The sequence below is a fragment of the Ranitomeya variabilis genome, chromosome 5 (genome assembly GCF_051348905.1).
Source record: "Ranitomeya variabilis isolate aRanVar5 chromosome 5, aRanVar5.hap1, whole genome shotgun sequence".
Lineage (NCBI taxonomy): Eukaryota > Metazoa > Chordata > Amphibia > Anura > Dendrobatidae > Ranitomeya > Ranitomeya variabilis.
The window spans coordinates 593,939,305-593,966,732 of NC_135236.1; the positions used below are offsets into that span (position 1 = coordinate 593,939,305).

General features: G+C 36.3%; 7 non-coding genes across 7 annotated transcripts; all 7 read right to left on the bottom strand.

Annotated features, from left to right (window-relative positions):
• Positions 1-12,466: 12,466 nt before the first annotated feature.
• On the bottom strand, positions 12,467-12,548 carry TRNAL-UAG (transfer RNA leucine (anticodon UAG)). Its single transcript has one exon. It is a non-coding gene; the product is annotated as a tRNA-Leu (tRNA).
• Positions 12,549-14,641: 2,093 nt separating this feature from the next.
• TRNAL-UAG (transfer RNA leucine (anticodon UAG)) lies at positions 14,642-14,723 on the bottom strand. Its single transcript has one exon. It is a non-coding gene; the product is annotated as a tRNA-Leu (tRNA).
• A 2,104-nt stretch (positions 14,724-16,827) lies between these two features.
• Positions 16,828-16,909, bottom strand: TRNAL-UAG (transfer RNA leucine (anticodon UAG)). The gene has a single exon. It is a non-coding gene; the product is annotated as a tRNA-Leu (tRNA).
• Positions 16,910-18,178: 1,269 nt separating this feature from the next.
• TRNAL-UAG (transfer RNA leucine (anticodon UAG)) lies at positions 18,179-18,260 on the bottom strand. Its single transcript has one exon. It is a non-coding gene; the product is annotated as a tRNA-Leu (tRNA).
• A 4,968-nt stretch (positions 18,261-23,228) lies between these two features.
• TRNAL-AAG (transfer RNA leucine (anticodon AAG)) lies at positions 23,229-23,310 on the bottom strand. Its single transcript has one exon. It is a non-coding gene; the product is annotated as a tRNA-Leu (tRNA).
• A 231-nt stretch (positions 23,311-23,541) lies between these two features.
• TRNAL-UAG (transfer RNA leucine (anticodon UAG)) lies at positions 23,542-23,623 on the bottom strand. Its single transcript has one exon. It is a non-coding gene; the product is annotated as a tRNA-Leu (tRNA).
• A 1,269-nt stretch (positions 23,624-24,892) lies between these two features.
• TRNAL-UAG (transfer RNA leucine (anticodon UAG)) lies at positions 24,893-24,974 on the bottom strand. Its single transcript has one exon. It is a non-coding gene; the product is annotated as a tRNA-Leu (tRNA).
• Between the last annotated feature and the right edge of the window lie 2,454 nt (positions 24,975-27,428).

Sequence of the window (27,428 nt, forward strand, 5' to 3'; positions counted from 1 at the left end):
TAATGGCAGCAGTGGGATTTGAATGGGCATGTCTCTAAACATTAGAAAAAAGCAAGGATTCTTTCAACAGTCTTTATCTGAACTGAAAACTGGAAAATCATGCAAATACAAAAGAAGATTAAATCACATGCTAATTTGCATGTTAGCAAAATCATAAGAATAAGTACAAAAACATTTCAAGAACTCATAATACTGGCAGCAGTGGGTTTAAAGCATATGCTAATTTTGCATGTTAGCATAATTATAAGAATAAGATAAAAAGGTTTAAAAGAACTCATACTAGTGGCATTTGAACCCACAAGTCTGTTAAAATTTAGGTAAGTCTCTAAACTAAAGTCTAAGGGTACGTTCACACAGGACTTTTTTGCTGCTTTTTTTTGCTAATTTAGGTGCGTTTTTTTGGTGCGTTTTTGGTGCGTTTTTTGGGTTTGTTCACACAGGACTTTTTTGCTGCAGATTTTTGCTGCAGATTTTTGCTGCTTTTTTATGCCAATTTTCAGCTGCTAGGACACCTCACAATGGCTCTTCACACCTTACTACCAGGAACTCCCTCACAATAGATCACAATCAGGACACCTCACAATGGCTCTTCACACCTCACAATGGCTCACAATGGCTCTTCACACCTCACTACCAGGAACTCCCTCACAATAGATCACAATCAGGACACCTCACAATGGCTCTTCACACCTCACAATGGCTCACAATGGCTCTTCACACCTCACTACCAGGAACTCCCTCACAATAGATCACAAACAGGACGCCTCACAATGGCTCTTCACACCTCACAATGGCTCACAATGGCTCTTCACACCTCACTAACCACACCCCTAAGCTCTTGGCTGTGAGATCCCTTCCTGCTGGCCATGATTTTCTGCACAAAAAACGCAGCAAATAATGCTACATGCGTTTTTTCAGCGTTTTTGCAGCGTTTTTTTAATCACCCATTCAAGTCAATGGGTGAAAAAACGCTGCAAAAACGCAGCAAAAACGCTGAAAGAAGTGACATGCCCTATGTCCAAAAAAAGCAGCAAAGCAGAAAAAACTGATCAAACAAAAAAACAACGTGTGTGCATGAGATTTCTGAAATCTCATAGGCTTTACTGGTACTGTAAAAAGCAGCTGAAAATTAGCATAAAAAAGCAGCAAAAAAGTCCTGTGTGAACGTACCCTAAAACTGTCTTTTCCAAAACAGAAATGCAAACACTCATGGAAATACAAAATCCTCAGAATTAGATCAAAGGGTTCTCAAAACCTCATAATACTGGCAGCAGTGGGATTTGAACCCATGCCTCCGAAGAGACTGGAGCCTTAATCCAGCGCCTTACACCGCTCGGCCATGCTACCTAATGCATCATTAAAAGAGCTTCCTTAGAGTAAGTTTAGTGTATCTGACTACATTTTAAACTTGTGCATTGTGGAAAATGGATAGGTCTCTAAACAAAAAGGAAAAAGCAATGATTCTATCTTTTGTCTTTTCCAAAAAAAGCAAAGCACGCACTCATACAAAAATATGCTAATTTTTCTGTTAGCAAAATCATAAATATAAGCTGAAAAGGTTTTCAAAACCTCAGTATGTTGGCAGCAGTGGGATTTGAATCCACACCTCCAAAGAGACTGGAGCCTAAATCCAGCGCCTTAGACCACTCGGCCATGCTACCTTAAACAGCATGATCAATTAAGCTTCCTTAGAGAAAGTGAAGTACATTTGACAACATTTAAAATTAGTACATTTTGGAAAATGGGCATGTCTCTAAACATTAGGCAAAAACAAAGATTCTATCAACTGTCTTTATCTTAACTGAAAACTGCTAAATCATACAAATACAAAAGAAGATTATATCACATGCTAATTTGCATGCTAGCAAAATCATAAGAATAAGTACAAAAACATTTCAAGATCTCATAATACTGGCAGCAGTGAGATTAAAGCATAAGCTAATTTTGCATGTTAGCATAATTATAAGAATGAGATAAAAAGGTTTAAAAGAACTCATACTAGTGGCAGCAGTGGGATTTGAACTCACAAGTCTGTTGGAATATGGGTAAGTCTCTTAACAATAGGAAAAATCAATGATTCTTTCAACTGTCTTTTCCTAAACAGAAATTAACACACTCATGAAAATACAAAATCATAAGAATTAGATCAAAGGGTTCTCAAAACCTCATAATAATGGCAGCAGTGGGATTTGAAGGGGCATGTCTCTAAACATTAGAAAAAAGCAAGGATTCTTTCAACAGTCTTTATCTGAACTGAAAACTGGAAAATCATGCAAATACAAAAGAAGATTAAGTCACATGCTAATTTGCATGTTAGCAAAATCATAAGAATAAGTACAAAAACATTTCAAGAACTCATAATACTGGCAGCAGTGGGTTTAAAGCATATGCTAATTTTGCATGTTAGCATAATTATAAGAATAAGATAAAAAGGTTTAAAAGAACTCATACTAGTGGCATTTGAACCCACAAGTCTGTTAAAATTTAGGTAAGTCTCTAAACTAAAGTCTAAGGGTACGTTCACACAGGACTTTTTTGCTGCTTTTTTTTGCTGCTTTTTTTTATGCTAATTTAGGTGCGTTTTTTTGGTGCGTTTTTGGTGCGTTTTTTGGGTTTGTTCACACAGGACTTTTTTGCTGCAGATTTTTGCTGCAGATTTTTGCTGCTTTTTTATGCCAATTTTCAGCTGCTAGGACACCTCACAATGGCTCTTCACACCTTACTACCAGGAACTCCCTCACAATAGATCACAATCAGGACACCTCACAATGGCTCTTCACACCTCACAATGGCTCACAATGGCTCTTCACACCTCACTACCAGGAACTCCCTCACAATAGATCACAATCAGGACACCTCACAATGGCTCTTCACACCTCACAATGGCTCACAATGGCTCTTCGCACCTCACTACCAGGAACTCCCTCACAATAGATCACAAACAGGACGCCTCACAATGGCTCTTCACACCTCACAATGGCTCACAATGGCTCTTCACACCTCACTAACCACACCCCTAAGCTCTTGGCTGTGAGATCCCTTCCTGCTGGCCATGATTTTTTGCACAAAAAACGCAGCAAATAATGCTACATGCGTTTTTTCAGCGTTTTTGCAGCGTTTTTTTCATCACCCATTCAAGTCAATGGGTGAAAAAACGCTGCAAAAACGCAGCAAAAACGCTGAAAGAAGTGACATGCCCTATGTCCAAAAAAAGCAGCAAAGCAGAAAAAACTGATCAAACAAAAAACCAACGTGTGTGCATGAGATTTCTGAAATCTCATAGGCTTTACTGGTACTGTAAAAAGCAGCTGAAAATTAGCATAAAAAAAGCAGCAAAAAAGTCCTGTGTGAACGTACCCTAAAACTGTCTTTTCCAAAACAGAAATGCAAACACTCATGGAAATACAAAATCCTCAGAATTAGATCAAAGGGTTCTCAAAACCTCATAATACTGGCAGCAGTGGGATTTGAACCCACGCCTCCGAAGAGACTGGAGCCTTAATCCAGCGCCTTACACCGCTCGGCCATGCTACCTACTGCATCACTAAAAGAGCTTCCTTAGAGTAAGTTTAGTGTATCTGACTACATTTTAAACTTGTGCATTGTGGAAAATGGATAGGTCTCTAAACAAAAAGGAAAAAGCCATGATTCTATCTTTTGTCTTTTCCAAAAAAAGCAAAGCACGCACTCATACAAAAATATGCTAATTTTTCTGTTAGCAAAATCATAAATATAAGCTGAAAAGGTTTTCAAAACCTCAGTATGTTGGCAGCAGTGGGATTTGAACCCACACCTCCAAAGAGACTGGAGCCTAAATCCAGCACCTTAGACCACTCAGCCATGCTACCTTAAACAGCATGATCAATTAAGCTTCCTTAGAGAAAGTGAAGTACATTTGACAACATTTAAAATTAGTACATTTTGGAAAATGGGCATGTCTCTAAACATTAGGCAAAAACAAAGATTCTATCAACTGTCTTTATCTTAACTGAAAACTGCTAAATCATACAAATACAAAAGAAGATTATATCACATGCTAATTTGCATGCTAGCAAAATCATAAGAATAAGTACAAAAACATTTCAAGATCTCATAATACTGGCAGCAGTGAGATTAAAGCATAAGCTAATTTTGTATGTTAGCATAATTATAAGAATGAGATAAAAAGGTTTAAAAGAACTCATACTAGTGGCAGCAGTGGGAATTGAACTCACAAGTCTGTTGGAATATGGGTAAGTCTCTTAACAATAGGAAAAATCAATGATTCTTTCAACTGTCTTTTCCTAAACAGAAATTAACACACTCATGAAAATACAAAATCATAAGAATTAGATCAAAGGGTTCTCAAAACCTCATAATAATGGCAGCAGTGGGATTTGAATGGGCATGTCTCTAAACATTAGAAAAAAGCAAGGATTCTTTCAACAGTCTTTATCTGAACTGAAAACTGGAAAATCATGCAAATACAAAAGAAGATTAAATCACATGCTAATTTGCATGTTAGCAAAATCATAAGAATAAGTACAAAAACATTTCAAGAACTCATAATACTGGCAGCAGTGGGTTTAAAGCATATGCTAATTTTGCATGTTAGCATAATTATAAGAATAAGATAAAAAGGTTTAAAAGAACTCATACTAGTGGCATTTGAACCCACAAGTCTGTTAAAATTTAGGTAAGTCTCTAAACTAAAGTCTAAGGGTACGTTCACACAGGACTTTTTTGCTGCTTTTTTTTGCTAATTTAGGTGCGTTTTTTTGGTGCGTTTTTGGTGCGTTTTTTGGGTTTGTTCACACAGGACTTTTTTGCTGCAGATTTTTGCTGCAGATTTTTGCTGCTTTTTTATGCCAATTTTCAGCTGCTAGGACACCTCACAATGGCTCTTCACACCTTACTACCAGGAACTCCCTCACAATAGATCACAATCAGGACACCTCACAATGGCTCTTCACACCTCACAATGGCTCACAATGGCTCTTCACACCTCACTACCAGGAACTCCCTCACAATAGATCACAATCAGGACACCTCACAATGGCTCTTCACACCTCACAATGGCTCACAATGGCTCTTCACACCTCACTACCAGGAACTCCCTCACAATAGATCACAAACAGGACGCCTCACAATGGCTCTTCACACCTCACAATGGCTCACAATGGCTCTTCACACCTCACTAACCACACCCCTAAGCTCTTGGCTGTGAGATCCCTTCCTGCTGGCCATGATTTTCTGCACAAAAAACGCAGCAAATAATGCTACATGCGTTTTTTCAGCGTTTTTGCAGCGTTTTTTTCATCACCCATTCAAGTCAATGGGTGAAAAAACGCTGCAAAAACGCAGCAAAAACGCTGAAAGAAGTGACATGCCCTATGTCCAAAAAAAGCAGCAAAGCAGAAAAAACTGATCAAACAAAAAACCAACGTGTGTGCATGAGATTTCTGAAATCTCATAGGCTTTACTGGTACTGTAAAAAGCAGCTGAAAATTAGCATAAAAAAGCAGCAAAAAAGTCCTGTGTGAACGTACCCTAAAACTGTCTTTTCCAAAACAGAAATGCAAACACTCATGGAAATACAAAATCCTCAGAATTAGATCAAAGGGTTCTCAAAACCTCATAATACTGGCAGCAGTGGGATTTGAACCCATGCCTCCGAAGAGACTGGAGCCTTAATCCAGCGCCTTACACCGCTCAGCCATGCTACCTACTGCATCATTAAAAGAGCTTCCTTAGAGTAAGTTTAGTGTATCTGACTACATTTTAAACTTGTGCATTGTGGAAAAAGGATAGGTCTCTAAACAAAAAGGAAAAAGCAATGATTCTATCTTTTGTCTTTTCCAAAAAAAGCAAAGCATGCACTCATACAAAAATATGCTAATTTTTCTGTTAGCAAAATAATAAATATAAGCTGAAAAGGTTTTCAAAACCTCAGTATGTTGGCAGCAGTGGGATTTGAACCCACACCTCCAAAGGGACTGGAGCCTAAATCCAGCGCCTTAGACCACTCGGCCATGCTACCTTAAACAGCATGATCAATTAAGCTTCCTTAGAGAAAGTGAAGTACATTTGACAACATTTAAAATTAGTACATTTTGGAAAATGGGCATGTCTCTAAACATTAGGCAAAAACAAAGATTCTATCAACTGTCTTTATCTTAACTGAAAACTGCTAAATCATACAAATACAAAAGAAGATTATATCACATGCTAATTTGCATGCTAGCAAAATCATAACAATAAGTACAAAAACATTTCAAGATCTCATAATACTGGCAGCAGTGAGATTAAAGCATAAGCTAATTTTGCATGTTAGCATAATTATAAGAATGAGATAAAAAGGTTTAAAAGAACTCATACTAGTGGCAGCAGTGGGATTTGAACTCACAAGTCTGTTGGAATATGGGTAAGTCTCTTAACAATAGGAAAAATCAATGATTCTTTCAACTGTCTTTTCCTAAACAGAAATTAACACACTCATGAAAATACAAAATCATAAGAATTAGATCAAAGGGTTCTCAAAACCTCATAATAATGGCAGCAGTGGGATTTGAAGGGGCATGTCTCTAAACATTAGAAAAAAGCAAGGATTCTTTCAACAGTCTTTATCTGAACTGAAAACTGGAAAATCATGCAAATACAAAAGAAGATTAAATCACATGCTAATTTGCATGTTAGCAAAATCATAAGAATAAGTACAAAAACATTTCAAGAACTCATAATACTGGCAGCAGTGGGTTTAAAGCATATGCTAATTTTGCATGTTAGCATAATTATAAGAATAAGATAAAAAGGTTTAAAAGAACTCATACTAGTGGCATTTGAACCCACAAGTCTGTTAAAATTTAGGTAAGTCTCTAAACTAAAGTCTAAGGGTACGTTCACACAGGACTTTTTTGCTGCTTTTTTTTGCTAATTTAGGTGCGTTTTTTTGGTGCGTTTTTGGTGCGTTTTTTGGGTTTGTTCACACAGGACTTTTTTGCTGCAGATTTTTGCTGCAGATTTTTGCTGCTTTTTTATGCCAATTTTCAGCTGCTAGGACACCTCACAATGGCTCTTCACACCTTACTACCAGGAACTCCCTCACAATAGATCACAATCAGGACACCTCACAATGGCTCTTCACACCTCACAATGGCTCACAATGGCTCTTCACACCTCACTACCAGGAACTCCCTCACAATAGATCACAATCAGGACACCTCACAATGGCTCTTCACACCTCACAATGGCTCACAATGGCTCTTCACACCTCACTACCAGGAACTCCCTCACAATAGATCACAAACAGGACGCCTCACAATGGCTCTTCACACCTCACAATGGCTCACAATGGCTCTTCACACCTCACTAACCACACCCCTAAGCTCTTGGCTGTGAGATCCCTTCCTGCTGGCCATGATTTTCTGCACAAAAAACGCAGCAAATAATGCTACATGCGTTTTTTCAGCGTTTTTGCAGCGTTTTTTTAATCACCCATTCAAGTCAATGGGTGAAAAAACGCTGCAAAAACGCAGCAAAAACGCTGAAAGAAGTGACATGCCCTATGTCCAAAAAAAGCAGCAAAGCAGAAAAAACTGATCAAACAAAAAAACAACGTGTGTGCATGAGATTTCTGAAATCTCATAGGCTTTACTGGTACTGTAAAAAGCAGCTGAAAATTAGCATAAAAAAGCAGCAAAAAAGTCCTGTGTGAACGTACCCTAAAACTGTCTTTTCCAAAACAGAAATGCAAACACTCATGGAAATACAAAATCCTCAGAATTAGATCAAAGGGTTCTCAAAACCTCATAATACTGGCAGCAGTGGGATTTGAACCCATGCCTCCGAAGAGACTGGAGCCTTAATCCAGCGCCTTACACCGCTCGGCCATGCTACCTAATGCATCATTAAAAGAGCTTCCTTAGAGTAAGTTTAGTGTATCTGACTACATTTTAAACTTGTGCATTGTGGAAAATGGATAGGTCTCTAAACAAAAAGGAAAAAGCAATGATTCTATCTTTTGTCTTTTCCAAAAAAAGCAAAGCACGCACTCATACAAAAATATGCTAATTTTTCTGTTAGCAAAATCATAAATATAAGCTGAAAAGGTTTTCAAAACCTCAGTATGTTGGCAGCAGTGGGATTTGAATCCACACCTCCAAAGAGACTGGAGCCTAAATCCAGCGCCTTAGACCACTCGGCCATGCTACCTTAAACAGCATGATCAATTAAGCTTCCTTAGAGAAAGTGAAGTACATTTGACAACATTTAAAATTAGTACATTTTGGAAAATGGGCATGTCTCTAAACATTAGGCAAAAACAAAGATTCTATCAACTGTCTTTATCTTAACTGAAAACTGCTAAATCATACAAATACAAAAGAAGATTATATCACATGCTAATTTGCATGCTAGCAAAATCATAAGAATAAGTACAAAAACATTTCAAGATCTCATAATACTGGCAGCAGTGAGATTAAAGCATAAGCTAATTTTGCATGTTAGCATAATTATAAGAATGAGATAAAAAGGTTTAAAAGAACTCATACTAGTGGCAGCAGTGGGATTTGAACTCACAAGTCTGTTGGAATATGGGTAAGTCTCTTAACAATAGGAAAAATCAATGATTCTTTCAACTGTCTTTTCCTAAACAGAAATTAACACACTCATGAAAATACAAAATCATAAGAATTAGATCAAAGGGTTCTCAAAACCTCATAATAATGGCAGCAGTGGGATTTGAAGGGGCATGTCTCTAAACATTAGAAAAAAGCAAGGATTCTTTCAACAGTCTTTATCTGAACTGAAAACTGGAAAATCATGCAAATACAAAAGAAGATTAAGTCACATGCTAATTTGCATGTTAGCAAAATCATAAGAATAAGTACAAAAACATTTCAAGAACTCATAATACTGGCAGCAGTGGGTTTAAAGCATATGCTAATTTTGCATGTTAGCATAATTATAAGAATAAGATAAAAAGGTTTAAAAGAACTCATACTAGTGGCATTTGAACCCACAAGTCTGTTAAAATTTAGGTAAGTCTCTAAACTAAAGTCTAAGGGTACGTTCACACAGGACTTTTTTGCTGCTTTTTTTTGCTGCTTTTTTTTATGCTAATTTAGGTGCGTTTTTTTGGTGCGTTTTTGGTGCGTTTTTTGGGTTTGTTCACACAGGACTTTTTTGCTGCAGATTTTTGCTGCAGATTTTTGCTGCTTTTTTATGCCAATTTTCAGCTGCTAGGACACCTCACAATGGCTCTTCACACCTTACTACCAGGAACTCCCTCACAATAGATCACAATCAGGACACCTCACAATGGCTCTTCACACCTCACAATGGCTCACAATGGCTCTTCACACCTCACTACCAGGAACTCCCTCACAATAGATCACAATCAGGACACCTCACAATGGCTCTTCACACCTCACAATGGCTCACAATGGCTCTTCGCACCTCACTACCAGGAACTCCCTCACAATAGATCACAAACAGGACGCCTCACAATGGCTCTTCACACCTCACAATGGCTCACAATGGCTCTTCACACCTCACTAACCACACCCCTAAGCTCTTGGCTGTGAGATCCCTTCCTGCTGGCCATGATTTTCTGCACAAAAAACGCAGCAAATAATGCTACATGCGTTTTTTCAGCGTTTTTGCAGCGTTTTTTTCATCACCCATTCAAGTCAATGGGTGAAAAAACGCTGCAAAAACGCAGCAAAAACGCTGAAAGAAGTGACATGCCCTATGTCCAAAAAAAGCAGCAAAGCAGAAAAAACTGATCAAACAAAAAACCAACGTGTGTGCATGAGATTTCTGAAATCTCATAGGCTTTACTGGTACTGTAAAAAGCAGCTGAAAATTAGCATAAAAAAAGCAGCAAAAAAGTCCTGTGTGAACGTACCCTAAAACTGTCTTTTCCAAAACAGAAATGCAAACACTCATGGAAATACAAAATCCTCAGAATTAGATCAAAGGGTTCTCAAAACCTCATAATACTGGCAGCAGTGGGATTTGAACCCACGCCTCCGAAGAGACTGGAGCCTTAATCCAGCGCCTTACACCGCTCGGCCATGCTACCTACTGCATCACTAAAAGAGCTTCCTTAGAGTAAGTTTAGTGTATCTGACTACATTTTAAACTTGTGCATTGTGGAAAATGGATAGGTCTCTAAACAAAAAGGAAAAAGCAATGATTCTATCTTTTGTCTTTTCCAAAAAAAGCAAAGCACGCACTCATACAAAAATATGCTAATTTTTCTGTTAGCAAAATCATAAATATAAGCTGAAAAGGTTTTCAAAACCTCAGTATGTTGGCAGCAGTGGGATTTGAACCCACACCTCCAAAGAGACTGGAGCCTAAATCCAGCACCTTAGACCACTCGGCCATGCTACCTTAAACAGCATGATCAATTAAGCTTCCTTAGAGAAAGTGAAGTACATTTGACAACATTTAAAATTAGTACATTTTGGAAAATGGGCATGTCTCTAAACATTAGGCAAAAACAAAGATTCTATCAACTGTCTTTATCTTAACTGAAAACTGCTAAATCATACAAATACAAAAGAAGATTATATCACATGCTAATTTGCATGCTAGCAAAATCATAAGAATAAGTACAAAAACATTTCAAGATCTCATAATACTGGCAGCAGTGAGATTAAAGCATAAGCTAATTTTGTATGTTAGCATAATTATAAGAATGAGATAAAAAGGTTTAAAAGAACTCATACTAGTGGCAGCAGTGGGAATTGAACTCACAAGTCTGTTGGAATATGGGTAAGTCTCTTAACAATAGGAAAAATCAATGATTCTTTCAACTGTCTTTTCCTAAACAGAAATTCACACACTCATGAAAATACAAAATCATAAGAATTAGATCAAAGGGTTCTCAAAACCTCATAATAATGGCAGCAGTGGGATTTGAAAGGGCATGTCTCTAAACATTAGAAAAAAGCAAGGATTCTTTCAACAGTCTTTATCTGAACTGAAAACTGGAAAATCATGCAAATACAAAAGAAGATTAAATCACATGCTAATTTGCATGTTAGCAAAATCATAAGAATAAGTACAAAAACATTTCAAGAACTCATAATACTGGCAGCAGTGGGTTTAAAGCATATGCTAATTTTGCATGTTAGCATAATTATAAGAATAAGATAAAAAGGTTTAAAAGAACTCATACTAGTGGCATTTGAACCCACAAGTCTGTTAAAATTTAGGTAAGTCTCTAAACTAAAGTCTAAGGGTACGTTCACACAGGACTTTTTTGCTGCTTTTTTTTGCTAATTTAGGTGCGTTTTTTTGGTGCGTTTTTGGTGCGTTTTTTGGGTTTGTTCACACAGGACTTTTTTGCTGCAGATTTTTGCTGCAGATTTTTGCTGCTTTTTTATGCCAATTTTCAGCTGCTAGGACACCTCACAATGGCTCTTCACACCTTACTACCAGGAACTCCCTCACAATAGATCACAATCAGGACACCTCACAATGGCTCTTCACACCTCACAATGGCTCACAATGGCTCTTCACACCTCACTACCAGGAACTCCCTCACAATAGATCACAATCAGGACACCTCACAATGGCTCTTCACACCTCACAATGGCTCACAATGGCTCTTCACACCTCACTACCAGGAACTCCCTCACAATAGATCACAAACAGGACGCCTCACAATGGCTCTTCACACCTCACAATGGCTCACAATGGCTCTTCACACCTCACTAACCACACCCCTAAGCTCTTGGCTGTGAGATCCCTTCCTGCTGGCCATGATTTTCTGCACAAAAAACGCAGCAAATAATGCTACATGCGTTTTTTCAGCGTTTTTGCAGCGTTTTTTTCATCACCCATTCAAGTCAATGGGTGAAAAAACGCTGCAAAAACGCAGCAAAAACGCTGAAAGAAGTGACATGCCCTATGTCCAAAAAAAGCAGCAAAGCAGAAAAAACTGATCAAACAAAAAACCAACGTGTGTGCATGAGATTTCTGAAATCTCATAGGCTTTACTGGTACTGTAAAAAGCAGCTGAAAATTAGCATAAAAAAGCAGCAAAAAAGTCCTGTGTGAACGTACCCTAAAACTGTCTTTTCCAAAACAGAAATGCAAACACTCATGGAAATACAAAATCCTCAGAATTAGATCAAAGGGTTCTCAAAACCTCATAATACTGGCAGCAGTGGGATTTGAACCCATGCCTCCGAAGAGACTGGAGCCTTAATCCAGCGCCTTACACCGCTCAGCCATGCTACCTACTGCATCATTAAAAGAGCTTCCTTAGAGTAAGTTTAGTGTATCTGACTACATTTTAAACTTGTGCATTGTGGAAAATGGATAGGTCTCTAAACAAAAAGGAAAAAGCAATGATTCTATCTTTTGTCTTTTCCAAAAAAAGCAAAGCACGCACTCATACAAAAATATGCTAATTTTTCTGTTAGCAAAATAATAAATATAAGCTGAAAAGGTTTTCAAAACCTCAGTATGTTGGCAGCAGTGGGATTTGAACCCACACCTCCAAAGAGACTGGAGCCTAAATCCAGCGCCTTAGACCACTCGGCCATGCTACCTTAAACAGCATGATCAATTAAGCTTCCTTAGAGAAAGTGAAGTACATTTGACAACATTTAAAATTAGTACATTTTGGAAAATGGGCATGTCTCTAAACATTAGGCAAAAACAAAGATTCTATCAACTGTCTTTATCTTAACTGAAAACTGCTAAATCATACAAATACAAAAGAAGATTATATCACATGCTAATTTGCATGCTAGCAAAATCATAACAATAAGTACAAAAACATTTCAAGATCTCATAATACTGGCAGCAGTGAGATTAAAGCATAAGCTAATTTTGCATGTTAGCATAATTATAAGAATGAGATAAAAAGGTTTAAAAGAACTCATACTAGTGGCAGCAGTGGGATTTGAACTCACAAGTCTGTTGGAATATGGGTAAGTCTCTTAACAATAGGAAAAATCAATGATTCTTTCAACTGTCTTTTCCTAAACAGAAATTAACACACTCATGAAAATACAAAATCATAAGAATTAGATCAAAGGGTTCTCAAAACCTCATAATAATGGCAGCAGTGGGATTTGAAGGGGCATGTCTCTAAACATTAGAAAAAAGCAAGGATTCTTTCAACAGTCTTTATCTGAACTGAAAACTGGAAAATCATGCAAATACAAAAGAAGATTAAATCACATGCTAATTTGCATGTTAGCAAAATCATAAGAATAAGTACAAAAACATTTCAAGAACTCATAATACTGGCAGCAGTGGGTTTAAAGCATATGCTAATTTTGCATGTTAGCATAATTATAAGAATAAGATAAAAAGGTTTAAAAGAACTCATACTAGTGGCATTTGAACCCACAAGTCTGTTAAAATTTAGGTAAGTCTCTAAACTAAAGTCTAAGGGTACGTTCACACAGGACTTTTTTGCTGCTTTTTTTTGCTGCTTTTTTTATGCTAATTTAGGTGCGTTTTTTTGGTGCGTTTTTTGGGTTTGTTCACACAGGACTTTTTTGCTGCAGATTTTTGCTGCAGATTTTTGCTGCTTTTTTATGCCAATTTTCAGCTGCTAGGACACCTCACAATGGCTCTTCACACCTTACTACTAGGAACTCCCTCACAATAGATCACAATCAGGACACCTCACAATGGCTCTTCACACCTCACAATGGCTCACAATGGCTCTTCACACCTCACTACCAGGAACTCCCTCACAATAGATCACAATCAGGACACCTCACAATGGCTCTTCACACCTCACAATGGCTCACAATGGCTCTTCACACCTCACTACCAGGAACTCCCTCACAATAGATCACAAACAGGACGCCTCACAATGGCTCTTCACACCTCACAATGGCTCACAATGGCTCTTCACACCTCACTAACCACACCCCTAAGCTCTTGGCTGTGAGATCCCTTCCTGCTGGCCATGATTTTCTGCACAAAAAACGCAGCAAATAATGCTACATGCGTTTTTTCAGCGTTTTTGCAGCGTTTTTTTCATCACCCATTCAAGTCAATGGGTGAAAAAACGCTGCAAAAACGCAGCAAAAACGCTGAAAGAAGTGACATGCCCTATGTCCAAAAAAAGCAGCAAAGCAGAAAAAACTGATCAAACAAAAAACCAACGTGTGTGCATGAGATTTCTGAAATCTCATAGGCTTTACTGGTACTGTAAAAAGCAGCTGAAAATTAGCATAAAAAAAGCAGCAAAAGAGTCCTGTGTGAACGTACCCTAAAACTGTCTTTTCCAAAACAGAAATGCAAACACTCATGGAAATACAAAATCCTCAGAATTAGATCAAAGGGTTCTCAAAACCTCATAATACTGGCAGCAGTGGGATTTGAACCCACGCCTCCGAAAAGACTGGAGCCTTAATCCAGCGCCTTACACCGCTCGGCCATGCTACCTACTGCATCATTAAAAGAGCTTCCTTAGAGTAAGTTTAGTGTATCTGACTACATTTTAAACTTGTGCATTGTGGAAAATGGATAGGTCTCTAAACAAAAAGGAAAAAGCAATGATTCTATCTTTTGTCTTTTCCAAAAAAAGCAAAGCACGCACTCATACAAAAATTTGCTAATTTTTCTGTTAGCAAAATCATAAATATAAGCTGAAAAGGTTTTCAAAACCTCAGTATGTTGGCAGCAGTGGGATTTGAACCCACACCTCCAAAGAGACTGGAGCCTAAATCCAGCGCCTTAGACCACTCGGCCATGCTACCTTAAACAGCATGATCAACTAAGCTTCCTTAGAGAAAGTGAAGTACATTTGACAACATTTAAAATTAGTACATTTTGGAAAATGGGCATGTCTCTAAACATTAGGCAAAAACAAAGATTCTATCAACTGTCTTTATCTTAACTGAAAACTGCTAAATCATACAAATACAAAAGAAGATTATATCACATGCTAATTTGCATGCTAGCAAAATCATAAGAATAAGTACAAAAACATTTCAAGATCTCATAATACTGGCAGCAGTGAGATTAAAGCATAAGCTAATTTTGCATGTTAGCATAATTATAAGAATGAGATAAAAAGGTTTAAAAGAACTCATACTAGTGGCAGCAGTGGGATTTGAACTCACAAGTCTGTTGGAATATGGGTAAGTCTCTTAACAATAGGAAAAATCAATGATTCTTTCAACTGTCTTTTCCTAAACAGAAATTAACACACTCATGAAAATACAAAATCATAAGAATTAGATCAAAGGGTTCTCAAAACCTCATAATAATGGCAGCAGTGGGATTTGAATGGGCATGTCTCTAAACATTAGAAAAAAGCAAGGATTCTTTCAACAGTCTTTATCTGAACTGAAAACTGGAAAATTATGCAAATACAAAAGAAGATTAAATCACATGCTAATTTGCATGTTAGCAAAATCATAAGAATAAGTACAAAAACATTTCAAGAACTCATAATACTGGCAGCAGTGGGTTTAAAGCATATGCTAATTTTGCATTTTAGCATAATTATAAGAATAAGATAAAAAGGTTTAAAAGAACTCATACTAGTGGCATTTGAACCCACAAGTCTGTTAAAATTTAGGTAAGTCTCTAAACTAAAGTCTAAGGGTACGTTCACACAGGACTTTTTTGCTGCTTTTTTTTGCTGCTTTTTTTTATGCTAATTTAGGTGCGTTTTTTTGGTGCGTTTTTGGTGCGTTTTTTGGGTTTGTTCACACAGGACTTTTTTGCTGCAGATTTTTGCTGCAGATTTTTGCTGCTTTTTTATGCCAATTTTCAGCTGCTAGGACACCTCACAATGGCTCTTCACACCTTACTACCAGGAACTCCCTCACAATAGATCACAATCAGGACACCTCACAATGGCTCTTCACACCTCACAATGGCTCACAATGGCTCTTCACACCTCACTACCAGGAACTCCCTCACAATAGATCACAATCAGGACACCTCACAATGGCTCTTCACACCTCACAATGGCTCACAATGGCTCTTCACACCTCACTACCAGGAACTCCCTCACAATAGATCACAAACAGGACGCCTCACAATGGCTCTTCACACCTCACAATGGCTCACAATGGCTCTTCACACCTCACTAACCACACCCCTCAGCTCTTGGCTGTGAGATCCCTTCCTGCTGGCCATGATTTTCTGCACAAAAAACGCAGCAAATAATGCTACATGCGTTTTTTCAGCGTTTTTGCAGCGTTTTTTTCATCACCCATTCAAGTCAATGGGTGAAAAAACGCTGCAAAAACGCAGCAAAAACGCTGAAAGAAGTGACATGCCCTATGTCCAAAAAAAGCAGCAAAGCAGAAAAAACTGATCAAACAAAAAACCAACGTGTGTGCATGAGATTTCTGAAATCTCATAGGCTTTACTAGTACTGTAAAAAGCAGCTGAAAATTAGCATAAAAAAGCAGCAAAAAAGTCCTGTGTGAACGTACCCTAAAACTGTCTTTTCCAAAACAGAAATGCAAACACTCATGGAAATACAAAATCCGCAGAATTAGATCAAAGGGTTCTCAAAACCTCATAATACTGGCAGCAGTGGGATTTGAACCAACGCCTCCGAAGAGACTGGAGCCTTAATCCAGCGCCTTACACCGCTCGGCCATGCTACCTACTGCATCATTAAAAGAGCTTCCTTAGAGTAAGTTTAGTGTATCTGACTACATTTTAAACTTGTACATTGTGGAAAATGGATAGGTCTCTAAACAAAAAGGAAAAAGCAATAATTCTATCTTTTGTCTTTTCCAAAAAAAGCAAAGCACGCACTCATACAAAAATATGCTAATTTTTCTGTTAGCAAAATCATAAATATAAGCTGAAAAGGTTTTCAAAACCTCAGTATGTTGGCAGCAGTGGGATTTGAACCCACACCTCCAAAGAGACTGGAGCCTAAATCCAGCGCCTTAGACCACTCGGCCATGCTACCTTAAACAGCAAGATCAATTAAGCTTCCTTAGAGAAAGTGAAGTACATTTGACAACATTTAAAATTAGTACATTTTGGAAAATGGGCATGTCTCTAAACATTAGGCAAAAACAAAGATTCTATCAACTGTCTTTATCTTAACTGAAAACTGCTAAATCATACAAATACAAAAGAAGATTATATCACATGCTAATTTGCATGCTAGCAAAATCATAAGAATAAGTACAAAAACATTTCAAGATCTCATAATACTGGCAGCAGTGAGATTAAAGCATAAGCTAATTTTGCATGTTAGCATAATTATAAGAATGAGATAAAAAGGTTTAAAAGAACTCATACTAGTGGCAGCAGTGGGATTTGAACTCACAAGTCTGTTGGAATATGGGTAAGTCTCTTAACAATAGGAAAAATCAAAGATTCTTTCAACTGTCTCTTCCTAAACAGAAATTAACACACTCATGAAAATACAAAATCATAAGAATTAGATCAAAGGGTTCTCAAAACCTCATAATAATGGCAGCAGTGGGATTTGAATGGGCATGTCTCTAAACATTAGAAAAAAGCAAGGATTCTTTCAACAGTCTTTATCTGAACTGAAAACTGGAAAATCATGCAAATACAAAAGAAGATTAAATCACATGCTAATTTGCATGTTAGCAAAATCATAAGAATAAGTACAAAAACATTTCAAGATCTCATAATACTGGCAGCAGTGGGTTTAAAGCATATGCTAATTTTGCATGTTAGCATAATTATAAGAATAAGATAAAAAGGTTTAAAAGAACTCATACTAGTGGCATTTGAACCCACAAGTCTGTTAAAATTTAGGTAAGTCTCTAAACAATTGGAACAATCAATGATTCTTTCAACTGTCTTTTCCAAAACAGAAATGCACACACTCAAGGAAATACAAAATACTCAGAATTAGATCAAAGGGTTCTCAAAACCTCATAATACTAGCAGCAGCGGGATTTGAACCCACGCCTCCGAAGAGACTGGAGCCTTAATCCAGCGCCTTAGACCGCTCGGCCATGCTACCTAATGCATCATTAAAAGAGCTTCCTTAGAGTAAGTTTAGTGTATCTGACTACATTTTAAACTTGTGCATTGTGGAAAATGGATAGGTCTCTAAACAAATAGGAAAAAGCAATGATTCTATCTTTTGTCTTTTCCAAAAAAGCAAAGCACGCACTCATACAAAAATATGCTAATTTTTCTATTAGCAAAATCATAAATATAAGCTGAAAAGGTTTTCAAAACCTCAATATGTTGGCAGCAGTGGGATTTGAACCCACGCCTCCAAAGAGACTGGAGCCTAAATCCAGCGCCTTAGACCACTCGGCCATGCTACCTTAAACAGCATGGTTAATTAAGCTTCCTTAGAGAAAGTGAAGTACATTTGACAACATTTAAAATTAGTACATTTTGGAAAATGGGCAGGTCTCTAAACATTAGGCAAAAACAAAGATTCTATCAACGGTCTTTATCTTAACTGAAAACTGCTAAATCATACAAATACAAAAGAAGATTATATCACATGCTAATTTGCATGCTAGCAAAATCATAAGAATAAGTACAAAAACATTTCAAGATCTCATAATACTGGCAGCAGTGAGATTAAAGCATATGCTAATTTTGCATGTTAGCATAATTATAAGAATGAGATAAAAAGGTTTAAAAGAACTCATACTAGTGGCAGCAGTGGGATTTGAACTCACAAGTCTGTTGGAATATGGGTAAGTCTCTTAACAATAGGAAAAATCAATGATTCTTTCAACTGTCTTTTCCTAAACAGAAATTAACACACTCATGAAAATACAAAATCATAAGAATTAGATCAAAGGGTTCTCAAAACCTCATAATAATGGCAGCAGTGGGATTTGAATGGGCATGTCTCTAAACATTAGAAAAAAGCAAGGATTCTTTCAACAGTCTTTATCTGAACTGAAAACTGGAAAATCATGCAAATACAAAAGAAGATTAAATCACATGCTAATTTGCATGTTAGCAAAATCATAAGAATAAGTACAAAAACATTTCAAGATCTCATAATACTGGCAGCAGTGGGTTTAAAGCATATGCTAATTTTGCATGTTAGCATAATTATAAGAATAAGATAAAAAGGTTTAAAAGAACTCATACTAGTGGCATTTGAACCCACAAGTCTGTTAAAATTTAGGTAAGTCTCTAAACAATAGGAACAATCAATGATTCTTTCAACTGTCTTTTCCAAAACAGAAATGCACACACTCATGGAAATACAAAATACTCAGAATTAGATCAAAGGGTTCTCAAAACCTCATAATACTAGCAGCAGCGGGATTTGAACCCACGCCTCCGAAGAGACTGGAGCCTTAATCCAGCGCCTTAGACCGCTCGGCCATGCTACCTAATGCATCATTAAAAGAGCTTCCTTAGAGTAAGTTTAGTGTATCTGACTACATTTTAAACTTGTGCATTGTGGAAAATGGATAGGTCTCTAAACAAAAAGGAAAAAGCAATGATTCTATCTTTTGTCTTTTCCAAAAAAGCAAAGCACGCACTCATACAAAAATATGCTAATTTTTCTATTAGCAAAATCATAAATATAAGCTGAAAAAGTTTTCAAAACCTCAATATGTTGGCAGCAGTGGGATTTGAACCCACGCCTCCAAAGAGACTGAAGCCTAAATCCAGCGCCTTAGACCACTCGGCCATGCTACCTTAAACAGCATAGTTAATTAAGCTTCCTTAGAGAAAGTGAAGTACATTTGACAACATTTAAAATTAGTACATTTTGGAAAATGGGCATGTCTCTAAACATTAGGCAAAAATAAAGATTCTATCAACGGTCTTTATCTTAACTGAAAACTGCTAAATCATACAAATACAAAAGAAGATTATATCACATGCTAATTTGCATGCTAGCAAAATCATAAGAATAAGTACAAAAACATTTCAAGATCTCATTATACTGGCAGCAGTGAGATTAAAGCATATGCTAATTTTGCATGTTAGCATAATTATAAGAATGAGATAAAAAGGTTTAAAAGAACTCATACTAGTGGCAGCAGTGGGATTTGAACTCACAAGTCTGTTGGAATATGGGTAAGTCTCTTAACAATAGGAAAAATCAAAGATTCTTTCAACTGTCTCTTCCTAAACAGAAATTAACACACTCATGAAAATACAAAATCATAAGAATTAGATCAAAGGGTTCTCAAAACCTCATAATAATGGCAGCAGTGGGATTTGAATGGGCATGTCTCTAAACATTAGAAAAAAGCAAGGATTCTTTCAACAGTCTTTATCTGAACTGAAAACTGGAAAATCATGCAAATACAAAAGAAGATTAAATCACATGCTAATTTGCATGTTAGCAAAATCATAAGAATAAGTACAAAAACATTTCAAGATCTCATAATACTGGCAGCAGTGGGTTTAAAGCATATGCTAATTTTGCATGTTAGCATAATTATAAGAATAAGATAAAAAGGTTTAAAAGAACTCATACTAGTGGCATTTGAACCCACAAGTCTGTTAAAATTTAGGTAAGTCTCTAAACAATAGGAACAATCAATGATTCTTTCAACTGTCTTTTCCAAAACAGAAATGCACACACTCATGGAAATACAAAATACTCAGAATTAGATCAAAGGGTTCTCAAAACCTCATAATACTAGCAGCAGCGGGATTTGAACCCACGCCTCCGAAGAGACTGGAGCCTTAATCCAGCGCCTTAGACCGCTCGGCCATGCTTCCTAATGCATCATTAAAAGAGCTTCCTTAGAGTAAGTTTAGTGTATCTGACTACATTTTAAACTTGTGCATTGTGGAAAATGGATAGGTCTCTAAACAAAAAGGAAAAAGCAATGATTCTATCTTTTGTCTTTTCCAAAAAAGCAAAGCACGCACTCATACAAAAATATGCTAATTTTTCTATTAGCAAAATCATAAATATAAGCTGAAAAAGTTTTCAAAACCTCAATATGTTGGCAGCAGTGGGATTTGAACCCACGCCTCCAAAGAGACTGAAGCCTAAATCCAGCGCCTTAGACCACTCGGCCATGCTACCTTAAACAGCATAGTTAATTAAGCTTCCTTAGAGAAAGTGAAGTACATTTGACAACATTTAAAATTAGTACATTTTGGAAAATGGGCATGTCTCTAAACATTAGGCAAAAATAAAGATTCTATCAACGGTCTTTATCTTAACTGAAAACTGCTAAATCATACAAATACAAAAGAAGATTATATCACATGCTAATTTGCATGCTAGCAAAATCATAAGAATAAGTACAAAAACATTTCAAGATCTCATTACACTGGCAGCAGTGAGATTAAAGCATATGCTAATTTTGCATGTTAGCATAATTATAAGAATGAGATAAAAAGGTTTAAAAGAACTCATACTAGTGGCAGCAGTGGGATTTGAACTCACAAGTCTGTTGGAATATGGGTAAGTCTCTTAACAATAGGAAAAATCAAAGATTCTTTCAACTGTCTCTTCCTAAACAGAAATTAACACACTCATGAAAATACAAAATCATAAGAATTAGATCAAAGGGTTCTCAAAACCTCATAATAATGGCAGCAGTGGGATTTGAATGGGCATGTCTCTAAACATTAGAAAAAAGCAAGGATTCTTTCAACAGTCTTTATCTGAACTGAAAACTGGAAAATCATGCAAATACAAAAGAAGATTAAATCACATGCTAATTTGCATGTTAGCAAAATCATAAGAATAAGTACAAAAACATTTCAAGATCTCATAATACTGGCAGCAGTGGGTTTAAAGCATATGCTAATTTTGCATGTTAGCATAATTATAAGAATAAGATAAAAAGGTTTAAAAGAACTCATACTAGTGGCATTTGAACCCACAAGTCTGTTAAAATTTAGGTAAGTCTCTAAACAATAGGAACAATCAATGATTCTTTCAACTGTCTTTTCCAAAACAGAAATGCACACACTCATGGAAATACAAAATACTCAGAATTAGATCAAAGGGTTCTCAAAACCTCATAATACTAGCAGCAGCGGGATTTGAACCCACGCCTCCGAAGAGACTGGAGCCTTAATCCAGCGCCTTAGACCGCTCGGCCATGCTACCTAATGCATCATTAAAAGAGCTTCCTTAGAGTAAGTTTAGTGTATCTGACTACATTTTAAACTTGTGCATTGTGGAAAATGGATAGGTCTCTAAACAAAAAGGAAAAAGCAATGATTCTATCTTTTGTCTTTTCCAAAAAAGCAAAGCACGCACTCATACAAAAATATGCTAATTTTTCTATTAGCAAAATCATAAATATAAGCTGAAAAAGTTTTCAAAACCTCAATATGTTGGCAGCAGTGGGATTTGAACCCACGCCTCCAAAGAGACCACTCGGCCATGCTACCTTAAACAGCATAGTTAATTAAGCTTCCTTAGAGAAAGTGAAGTACATTTGACAACATTTAAAATTAGTACATTTTGGAAAATGGGCATGTCTCTAAACATTAGGCAAAAATAAAGATTCTATCAACGGTCTTTATCTTAACTGAAAACTGCTAAATCATACAAATACAAAAGAAGATTATATCACATGCTAATTTGCATGCTAGCAAAATCATAAGATTAAGTACAAAAACATTTCAAGATCTCATTATACTGGCAGCAGTGAGATTAAAGCATATGCTAATTTTGCATGTTAGCATAATTATAAGAATGAGATAAAAAGGTTTAAAAGAACTCATACTAGTGGCAGCAGTGGGATTTGAACTCACAAGTCTGTTGGAATATGGGTAAGTCTCTTAACAATAGGAAAAATCAAAGATTCTTTCAATTGTCTCTTCCTAAACAGAAATTAACACACTCATGAAAATACAAAATCATAAGAATTAGATCAAAGGGTTCTCAAAACCTCATAATAATGGCAGCAGTGGGATTTGAATGGGCATGTCTCTAAACATTAGAAAAAAGCAAGGATTCTTTCAACAGTCTTTATCTGAACTGAAAACTGGAAAATCATGCAAATACAAAAGAAGATTAAATCACATGCTAATTTGCATGTTAGCAAAATCATAAGAATAAGTACAAAAACATTTCAAGATCTCATAATACTGGCAGCAGTGGGTTTAAAGCATATGCTAATTTTGCATGTTAGCATAATTATAAGAATAAGATAAAAAGGTTTAAAAGAACTCATACTAGTGGCATTTGAACCCACAAGTCTGTTAAAATTTAGGTAAGTCTCTAAACTAAAGTCTAAAACTGTCTTTTCCAAAACAGAAATGCACACACTCATGGAAATACAAAATCCTCAGAATTAGATCAAAGGGTTCTCAAAACCTCATAATACTGGCAGCAGTGGGATTTGAACCCACGCCTCCGAAGAGACTGGAGCCTTAATCCAGCGCCTTAGACCACTCGGCCATGCTACCTAATGCATCATTAAAAGAGCTTCCTGAGAGTAAGTTTAGTGTATCTGACTACATTTTAAACTTGTGCATTGTGGAAAATGGATAGGTCTCTAAACAAAAAGGAAAAAGCAATGATTCTATCTTTTGTCTTTTCCAAAAAAGCAAAGCACGCACTCATACAAAAATATGCTAATTTTTCTATTAGCAAAATCATAAATATAAGCTGAAAAGGTTTTCAAAACCTCAATATGTTGGCAGCAGTGGGATTTGAACCCACGCCTCCAAAGAGACTGGAGCCTAAATCCAGCGCCTTAGACCACTCGGCCATGCTACCTTAAACAGCATGGTTAATTAAGCTTCCTTAGAGAAAGTGAAGTACATTTGACAACATTTAAAATTAGTACATTTTGGAAAATGGGCAGGTCTCTAAACATTAGGCAAAAACAAAGATTCTATCAACGGTCTTTATCTTAACTGAAAACTGCTAAATCATACAAATACAAAAGAAGATTATATCACATGCTAATTTGCATGCTAGCAAAATCATAAGAATAAGTACAAAAACATTTCAAGATCTCATAATACTGGCAGCAGTGAGATTAAAGCATATGCTAATTTTGCATGTTAGCATAATTATAAGAATGAGATAAAAAGGTTTAAAAGAACTCATACTAGTGGCAGCAGTGGGATTTGAACTCACAAGTCTGTTGGAATATGGGTAAGTCTCTTAACAATAGGAAAAATCAATGATTCTTTCGACTGTCTTTTCCTAAACAGAAATTAACACACTCATGAAAATACAAAATCATAAGAATTAGATCAAAGGGTTCTCAAAACCTCATAATAATGGCAGCAGTGGGATTTGAATGGGCATGTCTCTAAACATTAGAAAAAAGCAAGGATTCTTTCAACAGTCTTTATCTGAACTGAAAACTGGAAAATCATGCAAATACAAAAGAAGATTAAATCACATGCTAATTTGCATGTTAGCAAAATCATAAGAATAAGTACAAAAACATTTCAAGATCTCATAATACTGGCAGCAGTGGGTTTAAAGCATATGCTAATTTTGCATGTTAGCATAATTATAAGAATAAGATAAAAAGGTTTAAAAGAACTCATACTAGTGGCATTTGAACCCACAAGTCTGTTAAAATTTAGGTAAGTCTCTAAACAATTGGAACAATCAATGATTCTTTCAACTGTCTTTTCCAAAACAGAAATGCACACACTCAAGGAAATACAAAATACTCAGAATTAGATCAAAGGGTTCTCAAAACCTCATAATACTAGCAGCAGCGGGATTTGAACCCACGCCTCCGAAGAGACTGGAGCCTTAATCCAGCGCCTTAGACCGCTCGGCCATGCTACCTAATGCATCATTAAAAGAGCTTCCTTAGAGTAAGTTTAGTGTATCTGACTACATTTTAAACTTGTGCATTGTGGAAAATGGATAGGTCTCTAAACAAAAAGGAAAAAGCAATGATTCTATCTTTTGTCTTTTCCAAAAAAGCAAAGCACGCACTCATACAAAAATATGCTAATTTTTCTATTAGCAAAATCATAAATATAAGCTGAAAAGGTTTTCAAAACCTCAATATGTTGGCAGCAGTGGGATTTGAACCCACGCCTCCAAAGAGACTGGAGCCTAAATCCAGCGCCTTAGACCACTCGGCCATGCTACCTTAAACAGCATGGTTAATTAAGCTTCCTTAGAGAAAGTGAAGTACATTTGACAACATTTAAAATTAGTACATTTTGGAAAATGGGCAGGTCTCTAAACATTAGGCAAAAACAAAGATTCTATCAACGGTCTTTATCTTAACTGAAAACTGCTAAATCATACAAATACAAAAGAAGATTATATCACATGCTAATTTGCATGCTAGCAAAATCATAAGAATAAGTACAAAAACATTTCAAGATCTCATAATACTGGCAGCAGTGAGATTAAAGCATATGCTAATTTTGCATGTTAGCATAATTATAAGAATGAGATAAAAAGGTTTAAAAGAACTCATACTAGTGGCAGCAGTGGGATTTGAACTCACAAGTCTGTTGGAATATGGGTAAGTCTCTTAACAATAGGAAAAATCAATGATTCTTTCAACTGTCTTTTCCTAAACAGAAATTAACACACTCATGAAAATACAAAATCATAAGAATTAGATCAAAGGGTTCTCAAAACCTCATAATAATGGCAGCAGTGGGATTTGAATGGGCATGTCTCTAAACATTAGAAAAAAGCAAGGATTCTTTCAACAGTCTTTATCTGAACTGAAAACTGGAAAATCATGCAAATACAAAAGAAGATTAAATCACATGCTAATTTGCATGTTAGCAAAATCATAAGAATAAGTACAAAAACATTTCAAGATCTCATAATACTGGCAGCAGTGGGTTTAAAGCATATGCTAATTTTGCATGTTAGCATAATTATAAGAATAAGATAAAAAGGTTTAAAAGAACTCATACTAGTGGCATTTGAACCCACAAGTCTGTTAAAATTTAGGTAAGTCTCTAAACAATAGGAACAATCAATGATTCTTTCAACTGTCTTTTCCAAAACAGAAATGCACACACTCATGGAAATACAAAATACTCAGAATTAGATCAAAGGGTTCTCAAAACCTCATAATACTAGCAGCAGCGGGATTTGAACCCACGCCTCCGAAGAGACTGGAGCCTTAATCCAGCGCCTTAGACCGCTCGGCCATGCTACCTAATGCATCATTAAAAGAGCTTCCTTAGAGTAAGTTTAGTGTATCTGACTACATTTTAAACTTGTGCATTGTGGAAAATGGATAGGTCTCTAAACAAAAAGGAAAAAGCAATGATTCTATCTTTTGTCTTTCCAAAAAAGCAAAGCACGCACTCATACAAAAATATGCTAATTTTTCTATTAGCAAAATCATAAATATAAGCTGAAAAAGTTTTCAAAACCTCAATATGTTGGCAGCAGTGGGATTTGAACCCACGCCTCCAAAGAGACTGAAGCCTAAATCCAGCGCCTTAGACCACTCGGCCATGCTACCTTAAACAGCATAGTTAATTAAGCTTCCTTAGAGAAAGTGAAGTACATTTGACAACATTTAAAATTAGTACATTTTGGAAAATGGGCATGTCTCTAAACATTAGGCAAAAATAAAGATTCTATCAACGGTCTTTATCTTAACTGAAAACTGCTAAATCATACAAATACAAAAGAAGATTATATCACATGCTAATTTGCATGCTAGCAAAATCATAAGAATAAGTACAAAAACATTTCAAGATCTCATTATACTGGCAGCAGTGAGATTAAAGCATATGCTAATTTTGCATGTTAGCATAATTATAAGAATGAGATAAAAAGGTTTAAAAGAACTCATACTAGTGGCAGCAGTGGGATTTGAACTCACAAGTCTGTTGGAATATGGGTAAGTCTCTTAACAATAGGAAAAATCAAAGATTCTTTCAACTGTCTCTTCCTAAACAGAAATTAACACACTCATGAAAATACAAAATCATAAGAATTAGATCAAAGGGTTCTCAAAACCTCATAATAATGGCAGCAGTGGGATTTGAATGGGCATGTCTCTAAACATTAGAAAAAAGCAAGGATTCTTTCAACAGTCTTTATCTGAACTGAAAACTGGAAAATCATGCAAATACAAAAGAAGATTAAATCACATGCTAATTTGCATGTTAGCAAAATCATAAGAATAAGTACAAAAACATTTCAAGATCTCATAATACTGGCAGCAGTGGGTTTAAAGCATATGCTAATTTTGCATGTTAGCATAATTATAAGAATAAGATAAAAAGGTTTAAAAGAACTCATACTAGTGGCATTTGAACCCACAAGTCTGTTAAAATTTAGGTAAGTCTCTAAACAATAGGAACAATCAATGATTCTTTCAACTGTCTTTTCCAAAACAGAAATGCACACACTCATGGAAATACAAAATACTCAGAATTAGATCAAAGGGTTCTCAAAACCTCATAATACTAGCAGCAGCGGGATTTGAACCCACGCCTCCGAAGAGACTGGAGCCTTAATCCAGCGCCTTAGACCGCTCGGCCATGCTTCCTAATGCATCATTAAAAGAGCTTCCTTAGAGTAAGTTTAGTGTATCTGACTACATTTTAAACTTGTG